This window comes from Phyllobates terribilis, unplaced genomic scaffold (assembly GCF_046119375.1).
Source record: "Phyllobates terribilis strain yellow unplaced genomic scaffold, ASM4611937v1 Scaffold_297__1_contigs__length_2349677, whole genome shotgun sequence".
Classification (NCBI taxonomy): Eukaryota; Metazoa; Chordata; class Amphibia; order Anura; family Dendrobatidae; genus Phyllobates; species Phyllobates terribilis.
In genome coordinates, this window is record NW_027363057.1 from 57400 (window position 1) to 80764 (window position 23365).

The following is a 23365-nucleotide window of genomic DNA, read 5'->3' on the forward strand; positions in this document are numbered from 1 at the left end:
GGAGAGTATGCCACCATTTTTTATTTTAAGCACATTCGTGCCTTATATTTTTATTACTGTAACAGCAACCTATTTAATATCAATTTAATTGAACCAGTGTTATGTAAAAATGAAGAGTTGTTCTATAACACTCCTAATATTTTCCTTTTGTATATATTTAGCCTACAGAAACAATGTGTCACATTTTAGACAGAGGTTATTACCCAGCTTTTCCAGTCTGCATAATGCCAGATCTGCCCAGGTAGTCATTTATAAGTCATTAACTCTTCTTTTATAATAGTGTGACTAGTCAGGTTGCTATTGGTGACTAAGCCCCGCCCCTTCCTAGACTTTCACGTTCAGCAGTGATGGAACACTCACATACATCTGCTGACATCACAGTGAGTGTGACATCACCGGCACAGTGACATCACATTCCACAAAGTTCCATATACAACTGACTGCAGCCATTGAGCTTTAGTTGTAGTTGGCTTTGACTACAATATACGTGTGGATTGCATTTAGTAATTTTCCATACGTTTTTTGGATAATTGCCCTGTTGTTGCCTGATGCAACATGGACTTTAAAGGGAAAAGAAAGAGAAAAAGGAAAGAAACACCAGATGGAGAAGACACTGGAAATAACCAGGAACCTCCACCAAAGATAAGGAAGATGGACTCCAAGAAATCTGGGCAGGATGGTCAAATATTACCTGACAATGAGGGAACCCAGAATATTTCCTTCCTAGACACTGTACAAAACAGATGTGACAAGTTTGTGGGATACATCACAAATCAAGCTGATACCAATCTACAAAAGCTGAGTACAAGAGAGAGGAAAAGAGAGACTGTGGGTCCAACCAGGATCATTAACACGAGAGGTAATGAAAGTGCAGCAGAAGAGAAGAGAACTGGGAGAAAAAGGAAACATCATGATAATCCAGCCACCAGTCAAGATGACATCTCAGGTGAATTTAGTGGCCCCAGTAGCAAAAAAATAAAGACCACTGTCCCTCTCACCAGGGATAAGTTTATCTGCCATGGCATACTTGGAGAAGGGAGTTATGGGAAGGTTGTACTGGCCACGGATAAGATACGGAAACAAAGTGTGGCCCTTAAAATCATAAAGAAGGAAAGCCTAATCTCCTTCCCTGAATGCCTTGTTGAGCACCATGTCCTGAAGCTTAGCCACAACAGCAGATTCTTAACTCATTGCCATGCCGCGTTTCATACTGAAAACCATGCCTATTTTGTCACCGAGCTGGCCAGTGGAGGGGACCTGCATGACTATATATATAGTACCATTCCCCTGAAGGAACCTGTAACCTTTATAGCAGCAGAAATCGTCTGTGGCCTACAATTCCTGCACAGCAATGACATCATTCACCGGGACTTAAAACCGGATAACATCCTGCTGACTGGTGACGGCCACATAAAAATTACTGATTTTGGACTATCTCTTTATGAGTTTGATAAGAGATTTAATGCCAGAGATTTCAGTGGAACACCTGGGTATGGCGCCCCAGAAATGATCATGGGAGACGCTTATGATGAAGGTGTAGATTGGTTCGCCTTTGGAGTCATATTGTACAACATGATTTTCCAAGACTCACCATTTCCAGGAGACACCACTGAAGAGATTGAGAGAAATGTCATCTACTCTGAACCATCATATGAAAACCTCACTGACCACGATGCTGTGGACATTATGTCCAAACTACTCTGCAAAGACCATTATGTCCGGCTAGGGGTTAATGGAAAAATCAGAAAACACCCCTTATTTTCAAATCTAAACTGGACAGACATAGAAACAGGGAAAGCGCCATCTCCAGTTATCATAAGAAGGAACATGAATGTCAGCATGAGACAGCAGATCCCAGCACCGCGCAGTGAAGACCTGAACGAGACAATTCCGGCTGAAGAACAGAGGATTTTTACGAGTTTCCCATTTGTGGCTCCAGAATGGAGCACAACTTACCACTAAATGGAGAAACGGCATAATACCATCTAATCCTCCTGTATCTTGACTTAAGACTGTCTACTTTGGGGTGTGTGGCACCTCATCCCGTATCCCGCATATTCTTAATATGTAACAGTAAACTTTGCTTGTTTTAATTCATCCTTTGGTTCTTTGGAGCATTTTTCTATTTTTTCCTGTGTATATACAGTGTATATATGTACAGGTCATGTGTATATCTAAAGGTCATGTATATATGCATATATATAATGTGTAGGTCACGTGTATGTATAATGTGTATGTGTATATTGTGACAAAAAAACATCAGATTAAGAAACAATTCTGTTGTTTTAACCCCATAGTGACCACCAATACGTCTTTTTACGGACCTGCGATATAAGAGATTAGCATCCCCCCGAGAGGTGACAATCCTGCAGCTATCAGCTGTACACTATAGCTAACAACTTGCTGCATCAGCCACGATCAGGGTCGGCACTGATTATGGCCATTTAACCCCTTAAATTCTGCTGCCAATAGTGACTACGGCATCTAGATGGTTAACAGAGTGTGGGGGCTCCCTCTTTAACTACATTGGCACCCTGAGATCTTGATCGTGCGGTCCTGATGTTCGCCATGGCAGTCAAATAACGGCCTTAGAGCCTGCCGCGTATAGTGGCCTGTTCAGAAGTTATTAAAATGTAGGTGGTGAAAATAAACTTTTACATTCCTGTTATGCCACTTTGCATTAATTCCTGAAAAGCACCTGAAGGGTTAATGAACCACCTGAAAGCAATTAAATTTTTAATACAGGGATGCGGTTTTTAAAATGGTATCACTCTTGGGGGGATTTCCAATATATAGGACCCTCAAAGTAATTTCAAAACTGAACAGGTCCCTATAAAAATAAGTTTTGTAAATTTCTTTGAAAATATGAAAAATTACTCCTCCATTTTTAAACCTTCTAAAATGCTAACAAAATAAAACATTTTACAAATGGTGCTGATAGAAAGCAGACATTATTGAAATGTAATTTATTATTGCTTTGTGTGGTATGACTATCTGGATTAAAGGGATAATCATTAAAAGTTTGAAAATTGCAATTTTTTGTAAATTTATATCAAATTTCTGATCTTTTTATAAATAAGGAATGATGCCATACGGATGGCAAAATCGATAAAAATCATCCAAATTTTTTCACTATTTTTTTCACACTCGTGTAGCCCCGACCTCACAGTGATACCAGATGTGTTTAGTTTTTTTATGCTTTGCTACTTTTGCACACTATGAACATTTTTTTAGGAAATATAATTTGATTTCCTCTAAATGACACAGTCACTATTGACTCTATTACATCCAGTGGGTTAAACGGCCGAACTCCAACGATGGTCTTGAGGAAACAAACAATCAAACTGAGCTTTTACTCACCCGGGGTCCAGCACTGCTTTTTGCTGCTCCAGACATTTTTAATCAGCTGCATCTTCATGTCAACTGCGCTGCAGCCAATCACTGAGCTCTGTGGTACTGCCAAATTAAATGGGGCATTCTTATAATAAAGAGGCACAAAAGGGGCATTATTAGGTATGGAGGCACAGAGGCATACTTCCCAACTTTGAAAGTTAGGAAAGAGTGACGCAAACTATGTAGCAATCCACAGTTTTATTTTACACTAAGCCACTCCCCTAACCTTGGTCAGTCGCTTATATGTGCCTACACAGAAATATTCCTCCTAGTGAACTCATTAATTCTTAACCTGTGGATGTGTATTTAAGAATCTACTTTCCTGAATGATGTCTCTCATTTCCCTTCTAAGGTCTTTCTGATAGACCTTAGAAGGAAAATGAGAGACATCATTCAGGAAAGTAGATGGATTGCATGGCATCCAAAGAGACACAGATTTGTATTCTACATGATTCTAGTCTAAAGATATGGCCCTGACTGGAAAGATTTGGATCTCCTCAATTAACCATCAGAGAGACCATGGATACTTTTAGGGAGACCAGGAGAGGACGAAGAAGTCACCTGGCGCCATGGATATGTTGTTTTGGGGATGCTAGGAGTGACTCACCGGTTGCTTAGTACCCATGAAGACATTGGGAGTTGCTAGGAGGGACCCACTGGTCATCTGGCCCCATGGAAACTCTCGGATAGGCCAGGTTGGAACCCTCGGGTCTCGTGGCCTTGTACCTCGATGGACTGCTAGCTTCCTAAGCTTGCCGCTACCTTCTCTCTGTGAGGGCCCACCAGAAGCGGGGGGCCACTGGTTGAGGTAGTCGGCCCTGGAAGTCTCCAAAGTTGCAGCTGTTCCATCCCAGGCGGGCGGAGAAGGAAGGGTGAGACTGTGTAATGTTGCACCATCTTGGGCATTCGCTGGGACTGTTCTTTGTGTTTATTGTCCGCTTTGTGGTTCAATAAAATATTGCCACGCTGTTTTACCCTAACCCTGCGTTGTCTGAGTAGCGTTACCCCCACGGAAGACCACGGGTCCTCACAGCACCTATACTCCAAAATAACAACAATAATAAAAAAATACAACTCGTCCCGCAAAAAAATAGGTTCTCATACAAATCTGTTAACAGAAAAAATAAGAGTTATGGCTCTCCATATATGGCAATGTAAAATTGTTTTGTTTTTGAAAATGTATTATTTTCATGCAGACATCATAAAACATAAGTAAATGGTGATTTTATGTTAATTGTACTGACCCACAGAATAAAGTTAATATGTAATTTATATGAAATGGTCGATGCTGTAAAAAATAAACTTTAACTGAGGAAAAATGTATATTTTCACCATTTGCCATATGCCGCGTATTTATCTCTTGAACTTACTTTTAAGTAAAAAAAAAAGATCACCGCATCCCTTGATAAATGTCGTGAGGGGTGGAGGGATATTGTGAAAAAGCACAAACATTATTAAAAATACATAAGATTAATAAATCATTAAAAATAAAAATACATAAGATTAAAAACCTGATGATAAATGAATCTATGCAGTAAAAAAAGGGTGGGACAGATAGAGTCCTTGTATGCGTAAAGCTGGGTATAAATAGAGATACAAATAGGATTAAATCATTACAAGGATAAACGATCTGTGTATAAATGTGTTTAAAAAATACTCGTTCTGTTAAATGTCTGGTTGACAACACAAAGAAAATAATGGGACCTATAGTGTCAAGTCATAATTATCAATGGCAGGCTCAGACTGAGGGCTCGTCCACACGACCGCTTAACATGGCCGAGTGCTGTCCGATGTTTTATCAGATAGCTCTCTGCCCAATGTTATACTGTGGGGCAGTGCCAACTAGTCTATGGACTTGTATGACATCAGTGTGAAACATTGAACTGCACTCGGACGTCATCTGAATGCAGTCCAATTACCACGGACTCAGACAAGGGAGAAGATGGAGAAATTATGTACTCTGTCTACTCTGCATCGTTATCCAGCACTTTGATTCTTTTTATTATTCCTCTTATTATTTTTTGTAATCCATTAAAAACAAGTATGTGGAAAACAGACTTCTGAATGAGGCCTAAATGTCTGGAAGGATCACTGCTGGAAAAAATATAGCCGGAATAAAAAAAACTGCACCTTGCGTTATAGGTGATTTGTGCATGCGCGGGATCTGGAAGACGAGACTGTACGTCACAGGGCAGGGGAGGGGGGGAACATTGTAATTAGCAAAGTAGTTTGGGATTTCTTCCCGTCCCCCGGCTCTCAAGAATGAGAAAACTAACTGAATAAAAAGACATTTCAAAGCAAGCAGACCTCTAATATTAGGCATACAGGTATGTATAGACTTACATTTCTATCACCTGTATGCCTATATTAGAGGTCTGATAAGTCCCCGGGGATGACAGATTCCCTTTAAAAGCCTTCACAGTTTCTCTAGTAGCCAAATGTCCTGTGGTCTCAGCAGCGACCCCTTTTTGTTTAGATTTGATTGATGTTTATGCATATAAAGGTGGATGATGCAGGAGAGGTCAGAGGCATCAATGAAACCTAAAGGAGAGGGGTTATGAGGAGATCACTGGATACCAGGGGCGGACATATCATTGGTGCAACCTGTGCGGCCCCACAGAGGCCCAAGAGGTAAAAGGGCCCATTTCTACCTCCAAAGCAGGTACAATTTTGCATTTTTAGCAGCTCTTGGACTGCAAAGGGCCCATATATTGTTCTTGCACAGGGGCCCTTTTCTGCCTGTGTCCACCAGTGCTCGATACACGTCTGCTAAAGAAACATCCAGTCTACGATATTAGAGTAATTTGCAACAAAGCAGGAGATATTAAAACTTCTGTTTCTAAGGTACATTTATTATTACTACTACACCTGAGTTTGTACCCATTTAATAGTGATAGTGGTCTTGGAGAGTCAAAATAGCGAACAGATTATTTTTCAGTTGTAAATGTACTTTCAGATAGCGACCACTAGATGTCCCTAGTGAGCTGACATGAAGTTGGCACAAGTATTAAGGCACTGCACATTCACTCATCTCAGGTGTAAAGGAGTCTGGGCTTATGGTGTTGATGACTTATCTACAGGATAGGTCATGAACAGCTGATTGGTGGGATTCCGACACTCAGCGCCCCCCACCGATCAGCTGTTTTTTTGCTCTAGCGGACTGTAAACACTGTAACTACAGTATGCCTGGACAACACCTTTAATTCTGTGCTCTCAGCAGACAATGTTTTTGCTCTGCCTACCTACAACGTATATATAGTAATCTGAAGGGGTTTTCCAGGCTTAAGATACTGGTAAGTTATTCTTAGGATAGGTCATCAATATCAGATGCATGGTGTCCCAGAATGCAGTACCTCACCGATCAACTGTTTTCAGTCTCTGCTCCAATACAACCTCAAAAACTCCTGTGTGCACATATCTGAAGTGAAATTTCACATTTGGCGATCACTGACTATATTATTTTAACAAAAGAACTAACAGCCTAGTAATACATATGCAAATCAACAGAAATAAAACTGGTAAAAAACACAACAGAATTCAATTTGTAGTAAATCACTTAATGACCACACGATTGTTACAATTCCTCTGCCACTGGAAACCTGCAGCGTGTGGAGGGTCTTCCTGAGGAAGATGAAGCTTGAGCGTTAGGGTGCAGACAGGCAGCCATATAACTCGGGTGAAGATCGCATCGCAATCCTCGGACTGGCTGTCGGCTCCTGACCTGAGCGTGACAGCTGCAGAGAAATACATGCTGCCACGCTCAGGTCAGGAGCCGACGGCCAGTCCGAATATTGCGATGCGATCCTCACCTGAGTTATACGGCTGTCTGTCTACGACCTTAGGCCACATTTATACGTTCAGTATTTGGTCAGTATTTTACATCAGTATTTGTAAGCCAAAACCAGTAGTGGGTGAAAAATACAGAAGTGGTGACGTGTTTGTATTATACTTTTCCTCTGATTGTTCCACTCCTGGCTTGGGCATATAAATACTGAGGTAAAATACTGACCATATACTGAACGTGTGAACGTGGTCTTAGAATTGGTGCGAACCAAGTCACAGGGTCTAATTCATCGGCCACGTCCGTAATCTGTGCTTGCTGGATGGGAGGCCTGAATATCACTTCTTACCTCCTGGTGTAGCGCCCCGAGGGTTCGGCCGCTACAGGGGTATTGCACCTCAGTCCAAAGGTGTGGTATTCCACTCCCGGGTAAGGATGGAGAATGGACCAGGGCTCAGTTAGCTGCATGCAGCACACACACCCCATTTCCCAGGGACAGCTCAACGGTGCTCCCACTAGACAGAAGTGCAGGCACGACCGACCATGTCCCTGCTGGAGTGGGGAGGGAGGGGTGGAACACCCAGTGCTGTAGGGGCAGATAGGGGGCGGTTTCTGAGCGTAGGAAGGAGCCCATTGGTTGCTGGTCACCTGGGCTCATGGCTAGAAGGAGGTATAAAAGGTGGGCACCATCTTAGATCTAGGTTCGTTCAGTTCGTTCTGTAGAGAGGAGAAGACAGGGAGCAGCAGCTCAGGCTGAGTGCTGCTCCAGAGGCAGGCCTAGGGAAGAGGCCGGGGCCTGAGAGGAGAAGGAGAAGTGGGCCTGGAGAAGAGGCCGAGGAGGAGGTGAAGGGGAGCTGAGATTCTAGCTCATCTCAGCTCCAAGAGAAAGGAACAGAAGCAGAAAGGAACAGCAAAGAAGGAGAGACAGAGAAACAGAAGGGCTCAGGAACAAGAAGGTGGAAGGGACCCTAAGAACCCACGAGAATCCAGGGTGCAGGGTCAGGCAGATTAAGGGTACCGGATCCCAAGTTGGTGGAGGAGAAACAACCCTCAGCCAAAGACCGGTCGTCGTGATCATATATTGGTGCGACACCTCATCAAACCTGCTAGGAAGGCACCATATAGGACAGCGGAGGACGGTGCCCACGTTTAACCGCACAGGTCCGCGGCAGCTGGACAAAAGTGGGTCACTGGTGAGGCAGGCCAGAGAAAGGATAAAAGGGGGTCCTGTGCCATGCTCCTGAACTGCCTGGGAGTTGACCGAGCCCCACACCTGGTGGACGCAGCACGGCTCGGGCAGTCATTGACAGCTGAAGTGACTTGGATATTAACCGTGAGTAAAGACGCTGGACTGCAGTACGTTGTCTGTGTGCTTTTTCGCTCCTCCGGCACTACCGGTACTGGGACTCTCACTACCATCACTCCCACCATCCACTACACTGCCCTGGGGCTGCACTCTTCCCGTGGGGAGTCACATCACCTCAGCTGCACCCATCATCAGCCCCAGCGGTCTTCAAGCAGCGGCGGTTCCTAATAACCGCAAATCCACGGGTGGCGTAGTCGGACATTATCTAAGCACGTAGCAGACTACCATTGGCCTGACCACCCTGAGCCGCGGGACCGGGCCGCCACCACTACTACCCCCAACGTCTCCCTATCGCCCGGTTCCGCGTGCCCCACGGCCCAGGGGGCGAGTCACTGGCATCGGTGGATCTATTTTTGATTAGTCGGCCTGGTGCGACATCACATGTACATCACACTCCAACAATGATGTGGTGCCAGGCCGGAGGAGCCGAAGATGCCGTTAGGCAAGAGGCGGTTCTCAGGGCGCCCTTAGAGCAGATACAGATTACTGACCTGGCCAATTGATTGGGTCCTGCAAATCAATTCGCACCAATTCTATTATTACACTATTCTATCCAACAGGACAATGATCCCAAAAGTCCACCAAGGCATGGTTTCAGAAGAAGTCTTGGAAGATTCTAAGGTAGCTGTCACAGTCGCCTGACTTGAAACCCATAGAAATTTTTGATGGGATTTGAAGAAGGCGGTTGCAACATGGAAAGCCAAGAAAATTAGTGACCTGTAGACCATGATGAATGGGTTATGATTCACCAAGAATGCTACCAGAAGCTATGTCTGGCTGGGTATCACCATTGCAATTCTACTAAGTAGAGTTAGCAGCGTGGTGGTGTAACACAGCGTGGAGCAGTAGCCGTGGGCGAGGCACTCGTCTCCAGCGCCCCGGCACATTACATGAAAGTGAAGGTCCTGGCTGGGTGTGTGGATTTATGCTGTGAGATCCTTACACCCATGCAGGCCAAATGTAGCTAATGTTGCTGGTTTTCCAGGACTAGATGTTTCACAGTTCAATGAGAGAGGCCATCATTAGAAAGTAAACTCTACTGAACGGCAACTTAATCAGGGTTATAAACAAGGGATAGCGGGTACAAAGTCTTAAAGACGTTTCCTTTACTGTATGAAGCAATTTCCACACAGTATCATTCCTCTGTAGTATACTCCAGGGCTTTCTATATCTGCTGTTTCTCCCTACTTCGCCACAACCCAGCTTTAACGCAGCGGTCCTGGTTAACAAGCCTCCACTACTTGTTCAGCAGTTCCGTATCCTATTTCTTCCACTGCTGTGGCCCTGGAGCTCCTGCTCGGGACCCTTCATTAGTCCCAGTCTCAAAGTCCCGTTAAGGACATTTCTTTCTGCGTTACAAGCCCAAGGTCTCATGGCTAGGCGTCCACTCCAAGGACCCGTCTCCGGGAGGCCACTCTGTCTCATCAGTCACTTTTCCTCAGGATCTCACTCTCCTTTCCCTTCAGTCTCCTCTCATTCAGGGTCCCTCTCCAATGCAGCACTGCTCACTATGGACCTTTTAGTCCGCTCACTTTGTAATCTCGATCCTATCTGACTTCCTAGCAGTAGTCACTTTCCCTTATACTAGCCCCTTCTACTGTGGCCTAGTCCCAACTTTTAACTCTAACTTACGCTATGGTCAATTATATACACTACCAACATCATTAACATATTTATCGCTTTACACTATTCATATTACATCACAATACTATTAACACTTATCACATTACACAATATTTTCAAGATCCAGGACACAATTCACATGACATAATACAAAATGAATTTGTTTCTTCAAAGAGGAAACGCGGACAGCCTGTCCAAGGAGTTTGTATCTTCTCCCCATGTTTGTGTGGGTTTCCTTCGGGTCCGGTTTCTTCCCACACTCTAAAGACATACTGATAGGGAATCTAGATTGTGAGCTCCAATGGGGACAGTCATGATAATATCTGTAAAGTGCTGTGGAATATGATGGAGCTATAAAAGAAAGTAAAATAAATAAGTAATAAGGATGTTTGTCAAAAAGGAGATGAATAATTCTGAGACTGCAATAGTCATTAAAAATCATCTTTTTTGATGAATTTGGAGAGACCACTTGTTATATTAGTTGTGTTGAGCTATGTAAATAGTGTTTGTTTCATTTGTTTGTTTCCCACAAACAGCAGAAAGTTTGTACATTTTTACTAATAAACCTAATATGCAGTGGTGATTAAATCATTTTGATTGCAACTGTGTACATACTTCCAAAATACAGTACTTTGTAGAAATGCAGGAAAATAGTGGTCGTTTATTTGTTATGTTTTTTCCTCCCACAGATTCCTGGCCCCCATTGTGTCTCATTCTTGGCCCCCATTGTGTCTCATTCTTCCACCCATTGTGTATCCATCCTGGTCCCCAGGCCCGATATGATGTCCCATCCTGGTCCCCAGGCCCCATATGATATCCCATCCTGGTTCCCAGGGCCCATATGATGTCCCATCCTGGCCCTCGGGCCCCATATGATGTCCCATCCTGGCCCTCGGGCCCCATATGATGTCCCATCCTGGCCCCCAGGCCCTATATGATGTCCCATCCTGGTCCCCAGTTCCCATATGAAGTCCCATCCTGGCCCCATGTGATGTCCCATCCTGGCCCCCAGGCCCCATATGATGTCCCAAACTGGCCAATATGCCCCATATGATGTACCATCCTGGTCCCATCAAAAAATAGAAAAATGCTTTTCCATACCACGGACCCGTTGCGTCCTCTTCCTTATCCATTTGAGGCGTTGCCACGCTGCCGCATGGCTGTGACTTAATTCGCCGGCAATGTGCGCACCGATGTCAGCTGCTAGCCTCCAGGTGGTTGGCAGCTGGTAACTGTTGCTGTCAGGGTCAGCTATAGGTTTTCGTGGGCCCCAGGTGAAAGTCTCAATGGGCCCCTTTAACACATACCACGATTAATGATGCACAGATAAGAAATAAAGGTATAGTACAATGCCAAAGATTTAACTTACTACTTACATCAGGAGTGATATCTATTGTAAATTCTACAATGACTCAGAAACTGGCGAATCCTTGCAGCGCACACTATGTGCACTACATTTTAGACCGAACAGTATAGTCTTCTGTACAGAATTGTGGGCACTACATAGTCTTCTGTACAGAATTGTGGGCACCACATAATCTTCTGTACAGAATTGTGGGCACCACATAGTCTTTCGCACAGAATTGTGGCCACCACATAGTCCCCCGCACCGAATTATGGCCACCACATAGTCCCCCGCACCCAATTGTGGCCACCACATAGTCCCCCTCACCAAATTGTGGCCACCACATAGTCCCCTGCATCGAATTGTGGCCACCACATAGTCCTCCATATAGAACCTCCGTACAGAATTGTGGGCACCACATAGTCCCCCGTACAGAATTGCGGGCACCACATAGTCCCCCGTACAGAATTGCGGGCACCACATAGTCCCCCGTACAGAATTGCGGGCACCACATAGTCCCCCATACAGAATTGTGTGCACCACATAGTCCCCTGTACTGAATTGTGCGCACCACATAGTCTCCCGAACAGAATTGTGGGCACCACATAGTCCTCCGGACAGAATTGTGGGCACCACATAGTCCTCCGGACAGAATTGTGGGCACCACATAGTCCTCCGGACAGAATTGTGGGCACCACACAGTCCTCCGGACAGAATTGTGGGCACCACATAGTCCTCCGTTCTGAATTGTGGGCACCACATAGTCCTCCGTACAGAATTGTGGGCAACACATTGTCCTCCGGACAGAATTGTGGGCACCACATTGTCCTCCGGACAGAATTGTGGGCACCACATTGTCCTCCGGACAGAATTGTGGGCACCACATTGTCCACCGGACAGAATTGTGGGCACCACATAGTCCTCTGGACAGAATTGTGGGCTCTACATAGTCCTCTGGACAGAATTGTGGGCACCACATAGTCCTCCGTACAATATTACGGGCCCCATATATTGTGCCATACAGTATTACGGTTCCATACAGTATTACGGGCTCCATATAGTGCTCCATACAGTATATAATGGCCCCATATATTTCTGCATACAGTATAATTGCCCCATATATTGCTCTGACGCGCCCCCTGGACCAGTGTTGTTTGGGGGATACCCGGATCCGGATCAGATGGGGGTTGTAGTCTCCGAGTGGCGGTGACCCGGTCCGTGCCCAGGGTGTCAAGCTCAGTGTGTGGCAGTCCTACAGATGTTACTGAATGTTCTTTAGTGTCGACTACGCCACCCGTTGAATTGCGGTCAATACGGCCGCCGCTGCAGCAGGGTCCACTAAGGCTGGTGATGTGTGTGCAGCTTAGGTAGTATAACCCCCAACGGGAGGGGTATAGCCTCAGGGGGTCAGGTGTAGAGGATGGTGGTTGTGGAGGTGCAGGGAGGATGGTAATGAGACTCGGAGTCGGGCTGTGCAGTTCAGGGTCTTTACTTACTGCTGTTGTTCTGGTCACTCCGGCCTTGAGTGACCGCCCGAGCCGTGCTGCGTCCACCAGGTCCTGGACTCGGCCAACTCCCAAGTAATTCTGGAGCGTGATCCTGAGCTCCCTTTCTGACGTTCCTTCTCTCTCTGGCCTTCACCACCAGGGATCCACCTAAGTCCGGCTCCCTCGGGCCTCTTGTTGGTAAACCCTTGTCTCTGGGTTCCCTGACCCTATTCCTGGTCTGCCTTCCGGGTGGATTTAGTGGGTGGTCGTGGCAGATCCTGCCCACGACCTCCGGTCTCTGGCTGAGGATTAGTGCCCTCCACCAGCTTGGGATCCGGTACCCTTGTGCCAACTCTTCACCCGCTGATCTAATCCTGGGTTCTTGGAGTTCTCTCTTCTCCCCCTCTGGGTCCTTCTTTCTCCTCTCTCTCTCTGGGCCTTGGAGCTGCTCTTCTCCTCTGCTCTCTTCCTCTGACTGACTGACCAAACCTCTACAAAGACCCTGATCTAAGATGGTTCCCCCCTTATATACTCCCTCTATGTGTGAGCTCAGGTGACCAGCACCCAATGAGCTCCTAGCACTACCCAGACTGCTCCCCCTATCTGCCCCTACACTACTGGGATGTTCCACCCCCCTCCCACTCCAGCCAGGGACAGACACTGTCGTACCTGCACATTTCTCTAGTGGGAGTACCATTGGTCTGTCCCCCGGAAATGGGATGTGTGTAGTGCATGCAGCCTACTGAGCTCAGTTCCACACTCCATCCTTACCCGGGAGTGGAATACCACACCTCTGGCTTGAGGTGTAATACCCCTGTAGCAGCCGAATCCTCAGGGTGCTACAGCTCCATACAGTATATAATGGGCCCCATATATTGCTCCATACAGAATAATGGCCCTATATATTGCTGGCCCCATGTATTGCTCCATACAGTATATAATGGCCACATATATTGTTCCATACAGTATAATGTCCCCATATAATGCTCCATACAGTATAATGCGCTATATGTTGCTCTATACAGTATAAAATGACCCCATATATTGCTCCAGACAGTATACAATGACCCCATATATTGCTCCATACAGTATACAATGACCCCATATATTGCCCCATACAGTATACAATTGCCCATACAGTATAATGGGCCCCATGTCGTGCTCCATACATAAAAAAAATAAAATATTTACCACTCCTCGTTGCCCGCTGGCCGCTGCTCCAGTCTCCTCAGTGTCTTCTGGCTCTCTGTACTGCTCAGCACAGAGGGTGCGCTGTAGTGACGTCATTGCACCCTCTGCCCTGAGACGTCAGCGTCAGAAGACTCTGAAAAGAATAGACCAGAGCAGCGGTTAACGGGAAGATTTGAGCATTTCCGAGGACGCACGTTCAGTTACTGAGCGAATGACCATATCCCCTCCCCTGGGCCCCCCTCCTCACTGGGGCTCCATACACTAGTAAGGGCAGTAATGCCCTGATGGCGGCCCTGGAATCGGATGATGGACCGGTCTTCTAGTCAGATGCTGCTCCATCCGCAGTCATTATACAGTTGTGTTTAAAAGTTTACATAGCCCTTCAGAATTTTTACTTTCTTGGCCTTGTTTCAGAGAATATGAATGATAACAAAAAATCTTTTTCTCTACTCATAGTTATTGGTTGGGGGAAGCCATTTATTGTCAAACTACTATGATTTTTCTTTTTAAATTTTAATGACAACCAAAAACATCCAAATGACCCTGATCAATAGTTCACATACCCCACTTCTTAATAACGTGTATTGCCCCTCTAACATCAATGACAGCTTGAAGTCTTTTGTGGTAGTTGTTGATGAGGTTCTTTATTTTCTCAGATGGTAAAAAGCCTCCAGTTCCTGTAAATTCCTGGGCTGTCTAGCATGAACTGCACGCTTGAGATCTCCCCAGAGTGGCTCAATGATATTTACGTCAGGAGACTGGGATGGCCACACCAGAACCTTCACTTTGTTCTGCTGTAGCCAATGACAGATCGACTTGGCCTTGTGTTTTGGATCTTTGTCATGTTGGAACACCGCTAGTTTTTAGACAGTCCTGAATTTCAGCTGATGTTATTTGTGGGTTTTTCTTTGCATCCCGAACAATTTTCCTGGCCGAAATCTTTGTTGGTCTACCTGACCGTGGTTTGGTTTTCACAGAGCCCCTTATTTTCCATTTGTTAATCACAGTCTGAACGCTGCTGACTGACATTATCAGACTGACATTATCAATTCCATGGATATTTTTTTGTATACTTTTCCTGTGTTATACAGTTCAACTACCTTTTCCCATAGATCCGTTGACAATTCTTTTGCTTTCCCCATGACTCACAATTCAGAAATGTCAGTAGCTGGATGAAAAATGCAAGAGTCTGTCTGGATCCCAGAAACTCACTTAGCTTTTATGCACAAACACTGATTACAAGCAAACAGGTCACAGGTGAGGATGTTACCTTTAGTAGCTATTCAAACCTATTTGTGTCAAATTCTGTGCATGTTATCAGGCCAAAATCACCAGGGTATGTAAACTTTTGATCGGGGTCATTTGGATGTTTTTGGTTGTCATTAAGATTTAAAAAGAGAAAACACAGTATTTTGACAATAAATGGCTTCACCCAACCAATAACCATGAGTGGAGAAAAAGGTTTTTTGTTATCATTCATATTCTCTGAAACAAGGCCAAGAAAGGAAAAATTCTGCCGGGATATGTAAACTTTTGAGCACAACTGTATATCTAACAAGAGAGGACTCTATGTAAAAGAGAAATCACTGTGATTAACAAAAATAACGAGAATACGCTATGTAAGGGGCGGTATGTAACAAGACATACTACGTCCCCACCATGGTGCATGACGTCATTGCCATGTGCCCCCAGTTACCGGCACGCAGATGTCAGCTGCCGACTCCTGATTGGCTGCCCGCGTGTATTGCAGTGAAGAGCTCTGGTGGGTCCCCTGCGGCACATTACATTACATTTCAGCTGCATGTGCATCCAGGCCCCTCCACCTCTGGGCCCCCGGCTGCACCGGCGATATTTCCACCACTGGTGCAGTGAGTATCTGGGATCCCTAACATCACAGCTGAGCCTAGAGCACATGCAATGCCGTCCCTGGTACGCCATACTATGTATATTACTTACCGTACATCAGCAACTGGGTGAGCAATGTTTACTTACAACACAAGTGTTCTCACATTATCGTTGGTGCAATTAAGGTATTTTTTTGTATTATATGCACACTACTTGTGATCTGGCACAGAATAAAAATACATTTTTGTTATTTCATTATGACATATGAGGAGATTACACACATGTGCACTATGCTTTCCTGATGTATATTAATCACTGATTATGGCGTGTAACCTATATATACCTTGTTTCTGCACTGTGAATGCTGATGGCTCACAGCTGAAAGAGATTAAACGTCGCACATACATGGTTGAGAAAAAAACATTTTTTTTACCATCATGTCTGGGGTGCTGACATTTTTTGCTGTATATCACTATAAATATGTATCTAAATCAATCTCTAATCATATGGTTACTATTTTTTTTATATGTAAAGCAATAACTGCACACCTGTCCTCATATATGAAATGTATATCTACAGACTCGAGCCAACCGATCACAGGATCTATTGTAGTCGGACCAAGGTCCTGCAAACTTCTTCAGCTGGTATTGGGACACAAGCATCCTGGATGTATGTGGCATTTACAAGGACACACTATTTCTTGACAGACCCAATAACTTTGAATGACCCTGATCTGATAACCATGGAGTCGTATGGATCTTTTTATTTGGCTCTACATTACACTGTATTATATACTGATGCTGGATACACAGTGACTTTGGCCATGGCACAGGTTGTGTAGCACAAAATCATTGTAACTGCTGCTACATTACATAGGAGTAGAAAAAAGTGAATAGGGTCCAATACATTACGTTCCCTAGGTACCGTGACAAGCAATTGAAAAAAAACGTAACTTTGCACATTACAGCAGGGGTCACAATGTTCAGGCCTGGTGTCAGAACTCAGCACCCGGGCAAGTACCGGGGCCCTGAGCAGGTGGGGGGGCCCACTCGCTGTCGGGCATGCCGGCTCGCTATGGGACCCACTCCCCTGCTTGCTCAGGGCCCCGGCACAATAATTACCTCTGCCCATGCCTCAGCAGCAGGTCCTGCATCTTTCGCGGCTGCTGCACTGTGACGTCTCAGGTCAGAGGGCGCGATGACGTATTTCCACCGCACCCTCTCTTGAGCAGTCACAGCACAGAGCGGGAAGACGGCAACATGGCTGAAGAGTCCAGAGCAGCGGCAGCAGGTGAGGAGAAGTGAGGTGAGTATTTGATTTTTTTTTAATGTATGGAGGCATGGGGCATTATATGGGGGGGATGTGACATCCTGCATGGGGCTTTATATGGGGGGGTGTCATCCTGCATGGGTCACTATATGGGGGGGTGTCATCCTGCATGAGGCATTATTTTGGGGGGGTGACATCCTGCATGGGGCATTATATGGGGGGGTGACATCCTGCATGGGGCATTATATGGGGGAACAACTTGCATGGGGCATTATGTGGGGGACACAGCCTGCATGGGGCATTATGTGGGGGACACAGCCTGCATGGGGCATTATGTGGGGGTACAGCCTGCATGGGGTATAATGTGGGGGCATAGCCTGCATTGAGCATTATATGGGGGCCAGTATCCTGTATGGAGCATTATATGGGAGCCAGTATCCTGTATGGAGCGTTATATGGGGGCCAGTATCCTGTATGGAGCGTTATATGAGGGCCAGTATACTGTATGGAGCGTTATATGGGGGCCAGTATCCTGTATGGTGCGTTATATGGGGGCCAGTATCCTGTATGGAGCATTTTATGGGGGCCAGTATTCTGCTTGGAGCGTTATATGGGGACCAATATTCCGCATGGAGCATTTTATGAGGTCCATTATTCTGCACGGAGCATTTTATGGGGTCCATTATTCTCTATGGAGCATTATATGGGGTCTATTATTCTGTATGGAGCAATATATGGGGTCCATAATACTGTATAGAGGACTATGTGGTGCCCATAATACTGTATGGAGGACTACACTATCCAGTCTGCACTGTGCGCTGCAAGGATTCGCCGATTTCTGTGCTATTTTAGAATTTACAATAGACATCGCTCATGTTATGTAAGAAGTGAAATCTTTGGCATTGTACTATATATATATATATTTCTCTGCGTTTTCTGTGAATCATGAATCGTGGTATGTATTAAAGGGGCCCACTGAGACTCTTTCGCCCAGGGCCCACAAAAACCTGGAACCGGCCCTGACAATGTGATCCTACTCACTAGTATCATCCAGCCTCATATAAGCAGAGGGTAGTGCTGGATACTTGGGCCAGGCAGTTCTAGCTCTGCCTGTGAGTTTAGAAAAGCAAAGGGAGTTGCCTAGTCTGGAGAGCAGCATGTAAACAAACTGGGTGCAGGCAATGAATTAAAATTCAGGACAAACAAAAGTTAGAAACCAAAAATTTTTATAGGGATATTATAAATTACAATAGAGCACAGATAATCTTAAAAATTGGATTTTAGGGTCGGGCAACCTCTTTAAATTGATGCCAGATGGAATTTTGCTGTTTTTTGTTGCCAGATGGTATTAGCTGGTTGTTGCTGTTGCCAGATGGTATTAGCTGGTTGTTGCTGTTGCCAGATGGTATTAGCTGGTTGTTGTTGTTGCCAGATGGTATTAGCTTTTTGTTGTTGTTGCCAGATGGTATTAGCTGGTTGTTGTTGTTGCCAGATGGTATTAGCTGGTTGTTGTTGTTGCCAGATAGTATTAGCTGGTTGTTGTTGTTGCCAGATGGTATTAGCTGGATGTTGTTTTTGTTGCCAGATGGTATTAGCTAGTTGTTGTTGCCAGATGGTATTAGCTGGTTGTTGTTGCCAGATGGTATTAGCTGGATGTTGTTCTTGTTGCCAGATGGTATTAGTTGGTTGTTGTTGCCAGTTGGAATTAACTGATTGTTGTTGTTGCCAGATGGTATTGGCTGGTGGTGGTGCTTGTTGGAGGATGTTATTAGCTGGTGGTGGTACTTGTTGCCGGATGGTATTGGCTGGTGATGGTGCTTGCTGCCGGATGGTATTGGCTGGTGGTGGTGTTTGTTGCCGGATGGTATTGGCTGGTGGTGGTGCTTGCTGCCGGATGGTATTGGATGGTGGTGGTACTTGTTGCCGCATGTTATTGGCTGGTGGTGGTGCTTGTTGCCGGATGGTATTGGCTGGTGGTGTTGCTTGCCGCCGGATGGTATTGGCTAGTGATGGTGGTGGTTGCCAGATGTTATTGGCTGGTAGTTGTTGTTGCTAGATGGAGGTTTCTTTGCTATATATAGTGGAAATATAACAAATAATGTTAAAGCACATTTCATTCACAAGATATTGATGAGCTATTCGCAGGACCTATCCCCAAAGATCAGCTATTCTAAGACCGGATATGCATTGTCTGGTGATAATCGCTATACTTTGACTGGGACTATCACGTTGGAACTCTATTCAGTATGTTTATCTTAAGCCGGAGCTTATAATAGCTGATCAGTGGGGGTGCTGGATGTTGGACCACCCACTAATCTGATATTGATGATCTATACTAAGCATAGGTAATCAATATCTTGTGACATGACAAAACAACCCCTTTACGTAACAGATTAGCAATTCTTAACATCTTACCATCCTGGTTAATAATGAATAAAGTTACTGCATAATTTGCTTTAACTACAGGATGTAATTTAATGCCGAGACCATTCCTATACGCAATGGCTTAATGTTGCACGATTTTGCAGAAAAAAATAAGGAAATTGTAAGGTTAGTCTGTATATTTACTGTAATTATACAGATTTGGAGCTTTGTGTAAAACACTGTCATTGGGGAATAAGGTTTTAAATTCCCAAACACAAACAAAGAACAGAAGACATAGAAATCGGATTCCGAGTCCATATTGACTACCGTGAATTATACCAGCTTGTAATAAGTTAGTAAAAATTTAGAATACTGAAAATTTAAATCTTAAAGCTAGAGGCAGCATATTACAGAAACACGAGTGTTAAGAAAAATATCCTCCATTTCCAGATCCCATGATATTGAGTTCACTCGCTTACTCAACAAATATGTCCTGAAGACTCATGAAATATGAGGGGATCTCCTGATGTTCTGGGACAGTAGCACCATTCAAGTGAATAAAACTGCCATCAATTAACTCTTTACCGACATCCACTATAAATGTATCGTGCAAGTCGGTAGCGGGTGTAGGGGTGAGGCCGCCCCATACCCGACAGATAATGGCTGTGACACACAGTCAAAACCTACCTCTAACAGCCGAGACTGTCACCCTATTAAATGCCGCTGTTACACTCTGACAACGGCATTAATAGCGTGTTGGCATGGTGGTGCGTCATTATATGCGCCAATCAGCGCCTCTGTAACGTGATCGCAGGATGCCAATGAAGACCTCCATGCTCTGAGGTGTGGCTTCAAAAGAGAGTGTGGTTTTTACTATATGCAGTAATACTGTGGTATTACTGTGTATAGTGCAAGTGATCAGACTATCGCATGTTCAAGTCCCGTAAGTGGACTAACAAATACAGTAAAAAGTTTTTAAAAATATGAAATAAAAATAAAAAAGCATAAAAGTTTGAATCCATGCCTTTATCCCCCATTTAAAAATAAAGATAATAAAAAATAAACATCTATGGTATCGCTATATCCATAAGTGTCCAATCTATCAAAGCATAAAAATAATTAACCTGTTTGGTAAACACCTTAAACAGAAAAATACTCAAAATGACAAAATTGTGGTTTTTGTTTGCCGCAACACTGTAAGAAAGTTGTAAGAAGTGATGAAAATGTCATATCTATCAAAAAATGGTATCAATAAAAACGTTGTCTCACCCCCCAAAACAATAAGTCCTCACACAGCTCTATAGTCCGAAAAATGAAAACATTATTTGTTTTGGGAAATGGCGACACAATCCCCCCCAATTATTTTTCAAATATCTGATTTTGTTTTCACCACTAAAATAATGAAAAAACTACAAGTTTGGAATCGCCATAATCATACTGATGAGGAGAATCATATTGGCAGGTCATTTTTTTACCACACAATGTTTGACGTAAAAACAATTCCAAAAAACAATGTTAGAATTAGTTTTTTTGCAATTTCTCTGTACTTGTTTTTTTTTCCCATTTTCCAGTACACTTTGTGGTAAAATAAATGGTCTCATTCAAAATTACAACTCATCCCGCAAAAAACAAGTCCTCACAAGAATATGTGGACAGGAAAAAAGAAAGTTATGACTCTTTAAAGAAGAGGGAGGGAAATAGAAAAATGGAAATTGTCCATGTCTGCAAGGGGTTAAACAAAACTATATATTGTAGGGATAGGACATGAACGTTATAGTCCGCGAGAAGCCTTTTAACTCTAGTAATTACATCCCTGACCTGTGCTCGGGCAGGAGGTATAACATATTTTTTAGACTATAGAACGCAAATTACTGTATTATAAAACACACCCCAGGTTTAGAGAACAGAAAATATTTACTAATAATTAAAACTTCCTTTTTGGTGTAAAGAAGTGGAGGGGTCAATATCACTAACTTTAATGCACAAGGGTAGGATATTTAAGTGATGATCAGATCAGCTGTCATGTGTCTGGAAAGGTGCGGGCTCATCGCCATAGCCCGTACCAAAGCGGGAGACACGCCATGCACTCTACATATAGGGCGCATGCCGTGAAAGGGTTAAGCATAATTTTGTTCTTGCTAAAAAAATACATCTAGTCCAGAAAATACAGTATATATGCTATATGAATTATAAAACAAATCACATAGAATGTGACTTCAGAAGTGCATATTAGTTTGTAAAACAAAACAATAAGTCTTGTCAGTATAATTGTACTTGACTTGTAGAATAATGTTATCATGTAATATATACTGAACAGTGAATGCTGTGACTATAAATCCCAATAAGCAATGGTGAAATTACTGTTGATTTAATTTCATTCCCTAAAAAACTTACAAGTTTTTCAAAACTTTTTATGTATTTTATAAAAACTACTGACTGATTTGGAAACTGCTGCGCTTTTGCAAACTGCAGCATGTCACTTCTTTCAGCGTTTTTTCAGCCATAGGAAACAATGGGTAAGTGCTGCATTTATTGTGCAAACACCTAAGGAAGTTACATCATGGTTTTTTTGGGCCACTAAGCTCTATCAACATGCAGAAGAGACAAGAAAAACGCAGCAATAAAAATGCAGAAAAAAAATCAGGAAAACCTGCTTTTTGTAAGTATCTTCTTTACTGCCAAGAGAGCAGGTATTGCCTGTGGAAAAAAAGCAACAAAAACGCAACGTGTGCACATAGCCTAAACTAAAAATTGGTTGCATCACGAAGACTATGTGCACATAACATTTTTTTGAAGGTTTCTTTTTAAGAAAATCCTCTCCAAAATTCACCTCAAAAATTATTTCAGAAACTCTTGGAAAGCAATTCCAGTTCATTTCTATGGGAAATCCACTCTTTTTATATCAGGAGGATTTTTTTAGTTTTTTTTTTCTCTGAAGAGGTTTAGAAAAACAAATTGCATGTCATTTCTTTGAAGATGATCCAAAAGGAAACTTCTCCAAACATGGCAGTGTCCAATCAGAAGGCAGCAAAGAACGCATCAGGGAAAAAACTCCTCCAAAACCTCTTAAAAATCCGGCATATAAGATGCGTGATCAATAAATGGCCGCTATCTGTGCAGATATATACAGTAGAAAGGAATCATCTCTATCCTTATGTCATCTAGAAGGTTTGCTCAGTAATCTCTGCTCTTACATGATCAGGGTGGTGGTCTTCCCCTTTTCATCATTTTCGGTGGTTTTGCTTCTACAATACATAAAACATATATAATCTCATGTAAATGTGCAGGTAACAGTGCGGATTAGGATCAATATTCACAGTGAAAATATACCAATAAAATCATACTTTATTAGATATTCATTAAAAAGAGCAATACTTAAAACCAACACAGTGCAGGGCCGGGTAGTGATCCCTTATGGAAAACTACAAGTGTAACATCTAACGATGTGGGGTCCCAAACTGACCCTAATACATATCCTACCTAACCGTAGAGGTTGGCACCCTAGAAAACCCAGATGGCGTCACTGCTCAAAGACTGGCCCGAATTATCCCAATGGACCCAAACAATCTTTTGCATAGGGGAACAGGTCACAGTTGTTAAGTCAAATTACAGAAGGGGCATATCAGGACACAGGTAGAAATCCAAACAGTAGAGAGCAAGTTCTCATATATGGCATTAAAAGTGATTGTAGCCTAAAAGAC